Source organism: Aulostomus chinensis, chromosome 4, assembly GCF_037954235.1.
Source record: "Aulostomus chinensis isolate RoL2024-O1b breed Wild chromosome 4, RoL_Achi_v1.0, whole genome shotgun sequence".
NCBI classification, from domain to species: Eukaryota; Metazoa; Chordata; class Actinopteri; order Syngnathiformes; family Aulostomidae; genus Aulostomus; species Aulostomus chinensis.
In genome coordinates this window covers 24,777,795-24,792,645 of record NC_141323.1, presented here as the reverse complement: position 1 = coordinate 24,792,645, position 14,851 = coordinate 24,777,795, and the positions used below count along the sequence as shown (strand labels likewise).

General features: G+C 40.6%; 1 long non-coding RNA gene and 1 other non-coding gene across 2 annotated transcripts; one reads left to right on the top strand and one right to left on the bottom strand.

Annotated features, from left to right (window-relative positions):
* Positions 1 to 355: 355 nt before the first annotated feature.
* On the bottom strand, positions 356 to 437 carry trnas-aga (transfer RNA serine (anticodon AGA)). The gene has a single exon. It is a non-coding gene; the product is annotated as a tRNA-Ser (tRNA).
* A 12,326-nt stretch (positions 438 to 12,763) lies between these two features.
* LOC147264012 (uncharacterized) lies at positions 12,764 to 13,890 on the top strand. The gene is made up of 3 exons (XR_015112647.1): positions 12,764 to 12,803; positions 12,928 to 13,039; positions 13,781 to 13,890. It is a non-coding gene; the product is annotated as an uncharacterized LOC147264012 (long non-coding RNA).
* Positions 13,891 to 14,851: the final 961 nt, after the last annotated feature.

Below are 14,851 nucleotides of genomic sequence, written 5' to 3'. Positions count from 1 at the left end.
ACACACACACACACACACACACACACACACACACAACTGACATTCCCAGGGACTAAACCAAACCAATTCCTACTTAACCCTAAGCTCCACCTCAGTTCCAGATGAAACTGGTTGAACATGGAACCGTCCCACTTGGAACATGGAACCGTCCCACTTGGAACATTTCCATCACCTTCACCACCACTGGAGTATCAACAAAGATTTTGGTCAACACCAGAATGGTTGAGACAAGACAACATGCTACCAATCCTCTCTCTCTCCCTCATCATCAGCTGCTTCAGCCCTTGAAAGAAAACCTTTGACACATGGACCTACAGTAGGAGCAGATGTTGTTTCCTCTGGAACAGCAGTTTAACGTTGTTGGCAGGACTCGAACCTGCGCGGGGAGACCCCAATGGATTTCTAGTCCATCGCCTTAACCACTCGGCCACAACAACTACACTCCCATGAGCATGAGTAGAGGATTGATATTCAACAATTTATCTTCATTGACGCACAGTAGATTTTTTTTATATTCTCACACACACAAACTATTTGTGTGTGTGTGTGTGTGTGTGTGTGTGTGTGTGTGTGTGTGTGTCAGTGGTTTTGACTGAGTAATGAAGAGGAGGATTTCTCCATTTTTGTCGTCACTCTGCAACCAATTTTCAGTTTATCTCATAAGAATGAACAAACTTTGACATATTTCTTTCTTTTGTGTGTCAACAACTTTGGTCTTGAAAGCTCCTGACAAACACACCACATGTCACACACTCTACACTTTTAATCTGTTGAGAATGTAGACAAATTTATATATATTTGCTTAAACTGTAGTTAAATTTATACATACATTCACTTAAAATAGAGTGTAGGACACACAAGGCAGTTGTAATAAAGATGTTTCTGTGGCAGTTCCCAAAGAGGTAGGAAAGGTTCCAACACTGTATTTAGTTCATCAATGTACTTCTTTAGTGTTAGTAGCGGTACCGGGATCTCCTGCTTATGCATCCCAGGCAGAATCGATGACTTAGCTGCAAGTCACCTTATTTGACCTCTTGAACATCTGGAAGTAGTAAAAGGTGTTTTACAGAGGGGTCCCACAAATCTCCAAAGCACCAGGATTAGTTGGTGCCATTGTGACTCGAGGAAGGAACTTATAAATACTGGAGACAACACAGATCGACATTCCAAGATATAAGACAACAGAAAAACACTTACTATCAGCAGTGAAGCACAGACCAGACTGTTTACAGTGGACAGGTGAAAAGGTCACAACAGGGAATAGTGGGAGTGTAGCTCATGCTAGCATCACTCCCTCAAGCCAATTAAGTCAGAACAGAGTCCACAAGAATTTCCATGGTGGGATGAGGCCGTGAAAGATAAGAGCATGGCCGTAAATCGGAAAGAGGTTTTAATCTTCACAGCTGCAACAACATGGCCACGATGGACCAGAAGGGACTGGCATGGGGTCAGACAGAAGATCCTGCAACACACATGAAGATCAAAAATACACACTTGCACGCAGAAGCGATCACATAAGCACCTCCCTGTAACACATAAAAACTGGAGAAGGTAGTTAGATCGTTGGACTTCTTGCCCCAACGCCAGGGACGACGCATCTGAGTATGCTGACTCCAGCATAGGGGAAGACGATCTCCAGAGCTCTGTATTCTTTCCTGTTAATCTGAATAAATTCTTTTCAACCAACTGGAAGGTGTCCTCTCCAGATTTTGAACAGCGCAATACATATACTCTGTGGGTCCTTCTGATTGATTAATGATGACTTGTTGAAAAATTCCTACAAGAACATGAAACGTGCGGCCCCAGTGACCCTGCATGACATTTTTGTCCAATTTAAATTTTGATTCATGACCCAGAACCACTCAAAACCCCAGAAAAATAAAGGTTTTGGTGCATTAAAGACATAAATAGTAATGTTTCAAGGGGGCTGCATGCACAGCAAATTTCTGAGTGAAAAAATCTGGAGTTTGACACAAAGCAGTGAAGGAGTAAAAATTTTGGAGTTTATTCCCACATTGAGACTCCAGCTCGTGTTAACTGATACTCTTAAGCAGTGTGGGAAAAGTCGTACATTCACTGGGTGTTCAGGGCAGTGAATCACCTCCACCCCAGAGTTCATTCAACGTTTCTCTCGCTCCTACTTATACAGAGACAGGTACGTGAGCAATTGTACCTCTTAAACCGTTCTTAATGTTGATATGTTTCGATTTATGTACTATCAAACTGAATACTGGCCAGGACTAAGTGACTTGTAAGGAAGAACTTCAATTTTCCAACTCTTGCAGAACGTCATCAGTGAGGCAACTGGGTAAGCGAGCTTCTTCCAGTCGTGCTCATATTTCACGTATTAAATGAACACTGGCTCATGTCATTCCGTCTGGTGTCGTTAAAAAGTAGTTTTGCTAGCTTCACGTTCGGTTGTTTATTTTTTATTTCCTGCGCGTGTCGTTTTTAGACGAACTTCTGTCACAACATCGGACTGGACACGCCGCGGCTCGAAGGCTGCGTGACAGGACACCGGGGCCTTCACGAGAGGAACCTGACAGGTAACATTAACGCTTCACATTTACCACGAAAAGCTTTGACAAGCAACGCGACCGTGACGTACTGTAATTGTGAATCAAATGGTGAAAACACGGTCGGCTAGTCGTGCTAAATAATGTGATTAAATGCAGACTAAGCTAATGGAGAACACCAGTGGTAAGAGTGTGAAGGATCCTCCTCCTCCAGTCTAACAGATACACTGTCCATCACAAGCTTAAGCAGCCCAAGAAGCGACACAAGTGATGCTGGATATCAACTTGCTCACCCTGATATGGACAGCACCCGTGCAAGAAGTGTAAGTGTAGTGATTTACATACTTGACAGTTTGCTAGTTGGTTAGCGTAACTTAGGATGCAGATTAAACTCAGGGGCTACAGATCTTGAAAGCCTCATCCTAAATGATATTTTTTTGTGACAGATTGATGTTTCCTGAAGAAATGATCAGTACTTTTGGTCGCTAATTCTTATGATCTTTTTAAAAATCTATTCCAATTAGGTGGTGGAGCAGATTCCGAGCTCAAAGCCAGCAGGGATGACCGTGATTCAGGAGTATGAAGACACGGGGAGTTTGAAAGATTCAACTCGCCCATTAATGGTGAACATCATTGTGGCTCACATGCGTGAAAAGGAAGGGTAAGAAGCTTGATGCTGGTACCTAAATGTTCTTTTTTTCAATTCTACAATTCTACAATTTCATTTAGCAGAAGCTTTTGTCCAAAGCGACATACAACACAAGCAAGAATTTCGACCTAATTCAGGAAAAGTACATAGGAAGCGCTTCAGTGCTTCAGTTGTGATTTGGTCACAGGTACTGCCATCTAGTGGCAGAAGAAGTGTCGCCCCCCCCCCCCCCCCCCCTTTTCAGTGAAGGAAAGAATCTTTTCACAAACAATATTTATGTATTTTAGGAGAGCAGTAGCCAAAACAACCAAGGAGTTTCATGCTCTTGGGATTGTGTCACTCTTCCCATCTTTGAAGGATCCATACTCAAAAAAGGGATATGTGAGTTTGCATTGTAAATACAGTGTGAAATCCTGATCTTTTTCAGAATTTCACCATTTGCTTTCCTTTGAAACTTTAAAATGTCAGAACTCTAACCACAGATATTATTTCAGGAACATTTCTATGACATCCAGAGCAACACAGGTTTTCTTGAGTGGAGGGTGAAGACAGTTCAACGTCAGTCTAAAACTGCATCAACTTCCCACAACAAAGTGATGCGTAAAGGAGGTCCCACATCGTCAAGGACAGTTGGTCCCATTGATGACCAGCAATCAGGAGATGGCTGCACGGAAGCAATGTCTCATCTTCACCACACAACTGACTGTGACTTAGTCTTCCAGAAGATGAGAGAAACATTCCTCTATCGCCAACAGATGATCCATGATCCACAGCAGTCAGCAGACATTCTCCAAATGTTCCCTCGTTTCTTGGACACTAAAGGACTGGTAGGAAACAAATACGATTTGAATAATATTTCTTAAAATAAATTTTATTCAATTGATATGATTGTAATGGTTGTTCCCTCCGCTTTACATTAGATTTTGCAGGATTTCTTGCTGATGTTTGGATGAGAGATTTCATCCAGGTTCCTGGAAAAGTGGACCACCTGCTTTAAAGACAAGATCGTCCGAGAGGCCAGGAGCCTGAGACAGACACCTCTTCTGAAAAAACACCTCAACTCTGCCCTAAATGAAGAGTCTGACACTGCTGATGATGAGCCAGGTCGTATGTTGTTAAGGGTTTGTTTGCGATATCATAAGTTAGCATACATTTTTAAGCAAATGGGAGTACATCTGATTATTACTGTCGCCTGTTTTTCTTTTAAAATGTAGAGAAAGATATTCTTAGGTAAAATATATGTTGATTTTTGTCTGCAGAGTGGGACAGTGACATGGCCTCCCTTCTTGTCTTGCTGCATCTGCTTACACCTCAACCAGCTGGACGTAAGCGGCCAAAAAAGATCAGTGTTGCAGAGGCTGCAGATCATTTAGTTCTATTTCAGAAGGTTTGTAAAAGCCACGTGATCTTTTCCAGTATTTTGTAACATTTTTTTCTAGTTAACTGCTTATGTGACAGTGCTTCTCATTGTGTTTCAGGCGTGCCAGAGCTTGGAGGGCCACCTTACCACAGAGCGAAACCCCCAGCCATATCTTTTGGCCAGAGGAACCTCACGAGCACAGGTTTTCAGCTTCTACATAGTCTTGGATGGAAAGCTTCTTCCATGTCAGTCAAGTACATCTTTGGGTGCATTTGATGAGCCGTTCAAGTCTCATTTTGTTTTCAGTCTGAAATATGATGATGCTCTCTCCAGCCTGTACACATTTTTGCAGACTACACTGTACAACATTGACATTGACACAACAGAAGAAACTCCAAGAGTCAAAGAGTTAAGAGCAAAGTTGTTGAACAAGCAGTCGCTAAAATGCTGAGATGTTTCCTCTGTGCGTCATCCTTTGGTCCAGCTCTGCTCTTGCTCAGGCACCTCAAACTAATTCATGGAATGTATCCAGGGAAAAATTTAAGATGAAAATGTGGTCAAATAGGATGCTGCTTGCAGTTCTCAAGTTATTCTGGATTTAGAAGGCACCTCATCAAGATACATGCACCATTTGACAGTCCGTGTCTGACAGATCAGACCCCTGTCAGCCATGACACTGAAGAGCACGATAATTTGAAGTGCTTCAATGATGAAACCCCCTCTGCTTCATCACAACACCAAAATATTGAAGAAGGCTCCTCAGTGCCACTAAGCAGCAAGGACATGTGTGCATCAATTATTGCCAAACTTTTAGGAAGTGGTGTACCAAATACTGTCGTACTTTCTACCATTGAGAACTTGGAGACTTGTTGGAGACTTGCAAACTAATATACAGGAACAAGTGCTGAACTTCATACCAGCCACCAATCCCGCCAGATCGGCCATTGAAGAGTTGTTTAAACACACAGACAATCCTTTCAGCCATTTAAATTCAAATAGCAAGTTGGAAAAATATTTCACAGAAAAATGGGATATCATGCAAGCAGTTGAAAAGCGCCTAGGTGTAAGATTTGATACCAGACGAAACACCAAAACTGGAAACTAGGAGCAAGTTCCAATCATTGACAAATTGATCTGTATTCAATAGTTAAAACACTGCAGTTCATTTTCACAAATGAAAGTATTTGTGAATTGATGCAAAAATCTACTAGCTGTGACAAATATGAGGACTTGTGTGATGGAAGCTACTTCACAAATCATCCCCTGTTTTCAAGTGAAAAGTTTGCTCTCCAGTTGTACTTTGATGAATTGGAGTGCGCAAATCCGCCAGGTTCAAAAAAAGGTATCCATAAAGTTGTCTGTCTTTACTTCATTTTAAGGAATCTTCCACCCAGGGTGAATTCAGCCTTGATGAACATTCATCTGGTATCATTGTTCCATGCACAAGATGCTAAGAAATATGGTATTGATGAAATATTGAAACCCTTAGTAAGAGACCTGAAAATATTAGAAACAGCTGGAGTTGCTGTTCCATTTTCTGAAGTCTGTGTTCGTGGCACTCTTGCACAAATGACTGGTGATAACGTGGGTATGCACAGCATTCTTGGATTCATGGAGTCATTTAGTGCAAATCATTTCTGTGGATTTGTCAAAAGTCAGTTTTCTCAGAAGATGACCCGTGTTTGACTTTAAGATCTGCAGTTTTGAATGACCAACATTTTACTGCTTTGGAAAATGATCCAACAATAACCTCCTTATTTGGCATTAAGCGGAACAGCATTCTGAACACTTTGCAGTATTTCAGAAAATTATGCTGTTGACATCATGCATGACATTTTGGAGGGGGTTGGTCAATATGAGGCCAGGTTACTTTTTGAATACCTGATGAAACATTTCATCACTAAAGAAAGCCTGTTGAAGAGGATCTATGCTTTCAAGTATGGCTATTTGGAAAAGAAAAACAAGCCAACCAATGTTAAGCTTGACTGTGTGGGACATGGACTCGGATTAAACACATCCCAAACTCTGTGTTTGATCACAAACATACCCTTAATATTTGGTGACCTGGTACCAGAGGATGATTTGCACTGGCATTTGATGCTTTTGTTGCTGAACATTATTGACGTTGTGTTTTCATACTCGATCACTGAAGGGATGAGTGTGTATCTAAAGCATCTTATTATCGAACATCACCAACTCTTCAAAGAACTTTACTCATCAAAAACCTTGATCCCAAAACACCATTTCATGGTCCGCTGTCCTCGGTGCTTCCGAAAAATAGGACCACTTACTCATATCTGGACAATGAGATTCAAAGCTAAACATACATTTTTCAAGGACTGTGATAAGAACTTCAAGAATTTGACTGTCTCCCTTGCAAGAAAACATCAGTTTGCTGTAGCCTATCATTGGGAATGCTTGGCCTTAAAAGCAGTCAAGTCTGGTCCAATCAAAATGTGTTTACTTGAAACATCAAGATGTATCTGCATACCTTCACACTGACCCACAGTCCATTGTCAACCTGACAAACTGGGTAAAGTGTGATGGAGTTGAATATCATGTTGGCCTTTTTGTTTGCATAGGCACTGATGAAAACACGCCTTTGTTCAGCAAAATAACCACTATTATCTTGGATAAAGGTGAAGTGTTTTTTGTTCTGATGGAACATGAAACTTGTTTCCATGACCATTTTCTTGCTTTCCAAGTAAATGAAATCAACCCAAATAAGATTCTGGTTCTGGAAAGAAGGGCCTGAAGACACTTCAAAGCTTTTGATGGCCAAATGTCCTGTGGGTGTGATTCATGTTTTTATGTTGTGTCAGAGAGTTGTATTATTTGAAGTGTCAAAATGTTTGATAAAGGAAACTGAGTGGAATTGATCTTGACTTGTATGTACACGTGTTGAGCTTAATGATGAGTTGAACTGTTTACATTATGTCTGCAATCCTGCATTACAAGGAAGTCACATTTGTTAAATGTGTTCAATATGTCAAGGTTTTTGACAAAGTTTGCACTGGATGGATTTTCTCCAAAGAATTTGTAGAAATCTAGTTGAGATTATTTGTTGAAAAATTGAAATATGTTTTTGTGTAACATTTTGTTTTTTATTTGACTTACATTTTATAACACCGTTTTGCAACTGTTAAGCTGCCATTATAAGTGTCTTTTGATTTGAGGTTTTACCTTATTTTCTACTTGAAGAACGATGTTGTTGAACAAAGCTCATTGTTAGATAAATGATTTTACCAAAATATAACTTGGTTCACAAGTATGTATTCATGCAGCGAAGTGTTGCTGACCTAATGTCTCAATGTTTTAAATAAAGAGAGGCATTAAAGTAATTTATTTGGTGTATTTCATATTTATTTTACCTAAAAAAAACATTTTAGTGTCTTGAAATATTAACTCCATGAGTGTAAAATACAACACATATTAATAGTTGACTGTTAACACTGAAAAAGAGTTAACATAAATGTAACTAAATATAAGAGTTAATTGTACTCTGAATGGGAGTCATTTTTTAATTCCTGTACATGTTCAGTTTTAACTCCTGATAAGAGTTAAAAGATCAACTCTCAGAAAAGAGCGAATAAACTCTATGTGAGTTAAAATTCCAGTCTCCAACCTTGGCTGTTCTGAAACTCTTCTCCTGAATCACTCCTGAGCTGCAGTAAGAAAAAATACCAGTGCCCAACCAGATCAACTTCATGGTAAATGGACTCAATTTTATTTTTCTACCTTATCTGCACTCAAAGCGCTTTACCGTGTAATCTCATTCACACAGGCCTCAAATGCTAATCTTTTGTTATGTTAGTAGATTTTGTTTTGTTCGTTTACACATTGTCACTTTTTATATGACGTCAATAAAAATGTGTCAACATTGTATGATGTACAATCTACTAAGTGGGTATCAAGTGATGTTAAAACAACATTTTTTAGGGGTTTAAATCAGTACTTGAAGTAGCCACTGAATTCATATTTACTTCATCGCTTAAGTATCTTTAAAAAAATAAAATCAAATTGAGGTACAATCATTGCCCAGCAAAATACAGCTTACCTATTGAAAGGTGTTTTTATGTTTCATTTTAACTTCTCCCCAGTCCACTCCTCCCCCGTTGGATGGCACCAGAATGAAAATCAGATTTTATTCCTATTAATATCTACAAGTGTAAGCTACAACCTCTTACAGCTAAATGTTAAATCAATGGAAAAGTACATTCAAACTTCTGCCTTGACTCAGGTAGCTCCTTTCTCCCATGCCGATTCTCTCTCCTTCGCTGCTGCAGTGGTGCTCCAACTCCACTGTCATGAAATAACTTGTTATTTTGTTCTTGGCTGTCATGGTGACTCGTGGTATCGGGGCTCCATTGATGATGGCATTTTGTCGTGGTTGTGCACGTGTGCAACTCAAGGTGAACGTACTCACAGTTGATTGAAGCAACTCAGATCAGCTGTTCTGGAACCAGATACTCAGAGTTTCCCATCTCAGAGTGTCAACTCAGGAGTGATTGAGGAGAAGAGTTTCAGAACAGCCACAGTTGGGGGACTTCCATCCAGCCATCCATTTTCTTTACCTGTAAGGGAGTGGAAACAGTTCTGCAAAAATAACAAAAATAAACAGCATGTCGTGGTGGAAAATGGTGGATGAGAGGAATCAGAGGACTGAGTCTCAGGTGCCAGATGGGGGATCTCTTTATTCTTAGCGACGATCCCTCCTAGCAGTGCAGTTAAAGATGTCCTCCCACTGATACAGAATATGACATACCTTTTTATACTGTATTCAGGCTGTGTGTGTGTGTGTGTGTGTGTGTGTGTGTGTGTGTGTGTGTTTGTTTGTGTGATGTGATGGCCTTCACACTATCTTCAAGGACCAGAAAGGAATGGGACATTCCCCGATTACACTTATCTTGGACCTTGGCTGCCTGTGTGTGGCGTCTCTTTACCATGTGTATGTGTGGTGTACTTGCTTTCCCAGATGACTGCCATCTTTGTTATGGGGGTTGACATGTTGAAGTGTCAGCACAGGTCATAGCGATGAGACTTAACTCTCATTCTCCCACAAGTATTATTTCCACCTCATACTCCTGCATATATTCAAGTGAACAGGGAACACAAATTTATGCACAACTTCTCCTGTGTGTTCATCCACAGTCACTAAACAACAACCAAACCAAACAAAAGGGGGTTTGCGAGCATGGCGATCAGCTGTAGTTCACCATCTTATCCAGGTCACATGACTCAGGAGTAGCATGGCCGTCTGGCAACCAAAGGGTGGCTGGTTTGATCCTCATTTCCCCCGGTGACCATGTCAAAGTGTCCTTGAGTAAGAGACTGAACCCCTAATTGAGCATCAAAAGCAGCTCAGACCTGCTGCAGCTCAGCAGACCTCAGCCATTTTTAGGATGTCTCAATGATTCTCCTTCACGTGATTTTCATTCAGAAACAATAGAATTGTCAAATACCACAACAGTTTTCAGCTTGCTGGTAAACAGTACTTCAACTTCCATTCCACTTTGTAATGGCCGTGACTGATGTGTACTATATGCAGTACTAATCAAGTACAGCCCTGACTGATACTTTATCTCCAATGCTAGGAAGGATAAGAATGTTGAAATGGACCAAGCAGGAATAGAATCTCAAGTCATGTCAACTTTACTGAGCAGCACTCAGTTAATTTCAGGAAACACAAGACATTTTGACCACATGTCAATGAAGTAGTCAGCATCAGATACCATCAGATACCACCAGATACCATCAGATACCACCAGATACCATCAGATACCATCAGATACCACCAGATACCATCAGATACCACCAGATACCATCAGATACCATCAGATACCACCAGATACCATCAGATACCACCAGATACCATCAGATACCATCAGATGCCACCAGATACCACCAGATACCACCAGATACCACCAGATACCATCAGATACCATCAGATACCACCAGATACCATCAGATACCACCAGATACCATCAGATACCACCAGATACCATCAGATACCATCAGATACCACCAGATACCACCAGATACCATCAGATACCATCAGATACCACCAGATACCATCAGATACCATCAGATACCACCAGATACCATCAGATACCACCAGATACCACCAGATACCATCAGATACCACCAGATAACACCAGATACCATCAGATACCACCAGATACCATCAGATACCACCAGATACCATCAGATACCATCAGATACCATCAGATACCATCAGCTTATCAGCTCAGTGTGCATGAGGTCATGGTTGCTCATTGAAGAACCAGGGCTGCTCTCTCCACCAATCCACTGCCAACAAGCCAGACAAGTGGGACTGGCAACTGTTCTGCTCAGCAAGTTCATCTGGCATCATCATGACCTGCTCCTCTATCAGGGGCATCCACATTCTTCAATGTTGCCCTGAGTCAGCAGGAGCAGACGCTACCTTTAGGGGCCGAAGTGTTCACACGCAGAACCAGAACACAGCTACAGCTTTCTTTCATTTTCTGTCTCAAATACTTTACAAGTTTCAACTTGGTCCAAAACCTGCTCACCTCTCTGGGTGTCAAGTGTGTCTGCACCGTCTGACCAAACTTCATCAAATGTGTGAGTGTTATTTCCTCAAATCAACTCTGGGCAGTGTTGATTGCAAGAAGAAAAAAAAGTAGAAAAAAGTTCTGTCAAGTAACGTTAGAACCAAGCTCTGGACCAAAGTCTGGTGCTTTTTCAATTTTCAGTCAGTGAGTAATGTTCTATTCATTTATGTAACTCTATCTCACCTTGATACAGAGAGTTGTTTTTAATCTTTTAAATCATGTGACCATCATCATAACAGCTGTTGTCCTTGTTTTATCTGAAAACAAATTTATTCCTGATGAATTCCCACTGACTGTAGCAGATACTTGTCCTCATCTTTTCTTCCATGCTCTGTGTCCTGTATATGGTTATAATGATGCCCACATTTAAGGTGAATGACAGTTTCAGACATTGTTCTATTTTAAGCATTTAACGTTCAATCTTGTGCTTTACCAAAGAAATGTGTAATATTGGGTGCTGGTGTCTCACCTCTGACAGATGAGGTTTGTTGCAGAGCACCAGGAGTAATAAAGCACTACTTTCTCAACAGTTGACAGACAGTGCAGACTGTTTACGTACCTCCTACTATATGTTCCCCACAGAAACAAGGATCTCATAAAGATTCCTGTCAGACAATGTCAACACTCCACTTTCACTCATTGCTTCACAATAAATGATATTAAACATTGGTTACTTCTATTAAATATGAAGCCATCACTCAGCTGTTTACAATGAAGTTCATATCATGAAACAAGGTAAGTTCAAGTTTCAGTACTGTCTTTCGTAAAAATATAAATATCTTTTCAAATATAGAATAACTTTAAAAACAAAGTCGCCCCAACGTTTCTTTTGACAGCCCAAACGACTGAGACTAGTTTGATGAGATTTGGACGTGGAGGGGGGGCTGCGTGACGTCAAGGGTCAGAAATGTCTTTTTGAATGACTTCAAAGCAGGTTTAAATGGTTTGTAGTTCCATGGTGTTAATTCGGGTGTTGTTCTACCGCCTCAGTGCAGCTCAGGGGGCGGGGCTATTTCAGCAGTCACGCGCAGGAACTCTGGGCTGAGTTCCACTCTCCATCTCCACGCGCTGTTCTCTAAGATTCGCGGTGTCCAGAGGAAAACGCAGTGCCTGGAATATTCGGTTTAAAAAGAAAAAAAACGAAGTATATGAACTTCTACAGGTTCTAAAACTTTATATACGCCGCGTATAAAGCCTTAAGTAGCGAGTAAGGCGATTGATAAAGGCACCTGAAGCTGGTCGACTTTAGCTGAAGTTAATGCTAATGCTACCTGACATTCTTGCTAGTTTATGAACTTTAATGGCAGGAGAATGAAGGGAACTATGTTCTTTTTCTGTACTGCATCAAACATGGAGGTGAGTTTACTCTCATTTTGTGTATAAAATACTATCACAACATACAGACACAAGGTTTGATGAAACTTCACTCTTTGAGGACATTTTTTGTTGAATTTCTTTTTTTTTGGGCGGGGGGGGGGGGGGTGAATGTCCTGTATTATTTTGTTTAATTTGTGCTTCTCTTTTCCTGAGAGTTCATAGTGGCATTATCAGCTTGAGTCAGTAGAGGGCAGTATGCCCCATATTGTTGTTTAGTTTGATGTATCAAATTAATTTGACCTTGTCTGCTGCCTCTTGCAGGTTTCAACTTGAATGAGAAAGTTTTTTATTATCCACTAATATTGGTAATGGACAAGATACAAATTCATGATGTAACTGTGAACATTAAAAGCTGCTGAAGCAGTTCTTCATTTGAAACATTTTTAAACTTAATCCAGCTTTATCTTGTTAAATGCTTTCTTTCTGTAGTTAAAAAAAACAGTTGTGGATTCCCAGCGCAGCTGAACTTGACATTTTTGATGAGACTGAGGCAGCAGTGGAGGAAGACGTCCTCCTTGAACTCCTGGAGGCCAATCCAGACGTAGGTGATGAAGGCAGGAGTCATTATGAAGCTTTGCTGTTAACAAACAGTCAGAAACACATTTTCTCTGATGCAGCTTAACTTGACATGTTAATGAAATCTGGACTGCAGTGACAGAGTTGGGTCACATTTCTGTAACATGTTCAGTTATTAAATACAGGTTACTTGAAAGACTGAAAATGAAATCTCAATGATTTGAGCTACTTTGTGGAAAAATAACAAAATGGACGCAGCCATAAAAATGGAGTTTCACAAACATGTCTGTTTCTAGATTTGTCTCCTTTAGATCATTCAACACCATCTCCACTCACACAAACCTCATCACTTTGTCTTAAAAGTAGATTGAAAAACCTGGAGATGATGATGTCAGCAGTTTTACATTCTAGAACTTTGGGGATTTACTTTACAAGACTGAATACTTCAGAGTTCCCTCTGAAAAACTGGAGTTGTCAATATTGTAATATTTGGTTTGATAACTTTGTTACTGTCTAATGTAATGTGATGTAATGCTGTAGTACCTTGATTCATATTTTTAAGTCTGCTACAATGTTCAACTTGATCATCAAAGCAGATATGAAAATACAAAATAACAGTAATTAAAACCATCAGTCAATGAAAATGCCAGTTTGACAATGACTTGGATTCATAGGATGGGACACAAATTCAAAAAGAGTAAACCTTCTTCTTTATCAGTGTTTTTGTTTCACTGTTGTCCTTTGTATTTTTGTTGAACTTTAACAGGAGCGCTTCAATGATGGAAAAGGGGGCTGAATATTTCTGTTCTATCAGACAAAGTCCAGGAGTGCAGTAAAACAGCCAGTCAAGGAAGCAACGGTGCTTCAAGCAAAAGGACCAGAGATCAGCAGCCATGTTGCCTCAGCAGCTTGAAGGTGACTCTTGTAGGGAGACCATTTCATTTCTTGTTCACTCTCCTGATGAAGCTGATGTGTTTCAAAAGATCAAGTTAGGAAGCAGCAAAATGCACCGAGTGACCTCAAGTTAATTTTAGGTTGGAGGAGCGGAGCTCTGGTTCCGCTGGTATCAACCCGGTCCAGTGTTGTGGATTTCTCTCTCTTCTCTCCAACATTGTGGACCAGCAAAAGCAAGTTAAGAGCAAAAACAGGTTTCTATCAGGTCGTCTCTCTAAATGTTGCACGTCTGCTGATAAACGTCTCATGATTGTGGTTTGTCTCCACCGGCCTCCCCCCTCCTCTCTATCAGCCTCTGACTCTCACTCTCACCCAATGTCCTCCCCTTCCTCCTGCTTCTACGACTGAACAAAGATTTGTAGATTTGACACAAAAATACAAGCCTGTGGTGCAACGCTGCTTCTCACACAGAAATACATGGAAACACTTGGCCCTCAATCTGCTGGTCTGACCAACACATTCACTTGCAGGGTTCTTTTAACAGGCCTGAAATCACCAGTTCAGTTTCCCTGCTTTGAAATATGTGGTGACAATGTGTGAACATGACCAAGTTAAAGGTTGAAGTACTGCAGTTACTACAAGATAAGAAGTACCTGGAAGCCTCTTCAAGACATTCAAGCAAGTCCAGTTGCTTTTATCCTTTAAACTCAAATCTGATCCAGGATCAGTGAGTTGACACTCAGAACTATCATTAAAGTGAATTAGCTTTTTTCCTGTATGTTCTATTCATGATTCCTCTGGCAGGTTTGTGATTAATATTCCAGGAATGTGTGTCAGTTTTCAGTCTTTTTTTCCTGTTTCCTTCACAAAGATGGGGGATGAAGTCCTGAGTGACGATCAAGAAACTCCCTAAAAATGAGAAGTAACGACAGCAAGGAAATCA